Source organism: Nerophis ophidion, linkage group LG01 (genome assembly GCF_033978795.1).
Source record: "Nerophis ophidion isolate RoL-2023_Sa linkage group LG01, RoL_Noph_v1.0, whole genome shotgun sequence".
Taxonomy (NCBI): Eukaryota; Metazoa; Chordata; class Actinopteri; order Syngnathiformes; family Syngnathidae; genus Nerophis; species Nerophis ophidion.
The window spans coordinates 87,902,669-87,904,314 of NC_084611.1; positions in this window are offsets into that span (position 1 = coordinate 87,902,669).

A 1,646-nucleotide genomic window follows, 5' to 3' on the forward strand; every position below is an offset into this window, starting at 1 on the left:
GGAGTTTGTGTTGAGCTACATCCCTTGTGTGCAATGTTTGCTGTGGGTTTGTTTCATTTCTACACGCGTAAACATTCGTAGTTTATTGTGTGACTGTATTAACACTAAATGATGTATTTAAACTACACAATTACACTTTTGTAAGGTTTATTTTATGTTTATAGTTTCAGTCTTACGAACCTAAATGAAGGAAGAAGTGTAAAGGAATACAACTGAGGAAGGAACAGAACCCAAAAGAAATTAAAGTTAAGTTAAAGTATCAATGATTGTCACACACAATCCTCTTGTTCACCCCCTGGGAGGTGAGGGGAGCAGTGAGCAGCAGCGGGGTCACACCCGGGAATCCTTTATGGGAATTGAACCCCCAATTCCAACACTTGATGCTGAGTGTTTATAGTCTTTTATTTGAACTCACAACCTACCCATCTCAGGGCAGACACTCTAACCACTAAGCCAGTGTGTGTGTGTGTGTGTGTGTGTGTGTGTGTGTGTGTGTGTGTGTGTGTGTGTGTGACAATCATTGGTACTTTAACTTTTTAACTTTAATATTATTATTATTAGTGTGGATGTCCAAGCATCACACAACTAAAAAATCATGTATTTATCATTATTATTATTATAATAATATATTTTTTTAAATACATGATTATTATTACAATAGTTTTTTTTTTATATTTATATAGCGGTTTTCTCAAGTGACTCAAAGCGCTTTCCATAGTGAAAACCCAATATCTAAGTTACATTTAAACCCGTGTGGGTGGCACTGGGAGCAGGCGGGTAAAGTGTCTTGCCCAAGGACACGACGGCAGTGACTAGGACGGCGGAGCGGGGATCGAACCTGGAACCCTCAGGTTGCTGGCACGGGCACTCTACCGACCGAGCTAAAATAGTAAAAAAAAATACATGATTTTTGGTTGTAGAATCTTTTGTGTGAATACTTGGACATTCACATATTATTATCATCATTATTAATAAAAAATAATAGGTGGCCACTTGTCCAGGCTGTACCCCGCCTTCCGTTTGATTGTAGCTGGGATAGGCAACAGCACCCCCCGCTACCCCAAAGGGGAATAAGCGGTAGGAAATGGATGGATGGATGTTATTATTAATAATAATTATGTTAATAATTATAATAACACAATAATTAGTATTAATAATAATAACAATAACATAATATTATTGTGTGAATGTCCAAGCATTCACACAGAAAATTATACACCAAAAAGCATTTAAATGGATTTTTGGGTGTAGAATATTCTGTGTGAATGCTTGGGCAGTCCCACAATTATCGATCGTGACCGATACAAACACTGATATCGTGATACAGTTTTCAGCCGTATCGCCCAGCCCTACACCTGCTACAGCTAAACGTTAGCATGAGACGCCGATAGGATGTTTTTTTTTTTTGTTAGAATTAGAATATTGCACTTCCATGACAAAACAATATGAAAACCTCTCAATTGGAAAATGAAAGACATTTCTCTTCTTCCCTTTCTAATGTCAGAGCTTTTAAGAAATCTTTAATCGCCTTCTAAAGTTCATCTCGTCTTCATCTCCCGGAGATACTTGCCAACCTTTAGACCTCCGATTTCGGGAGGTTGGGGGTGGGGCGGAGGCGTGGTTAAGAGGGGAGTGCAATTCACCAA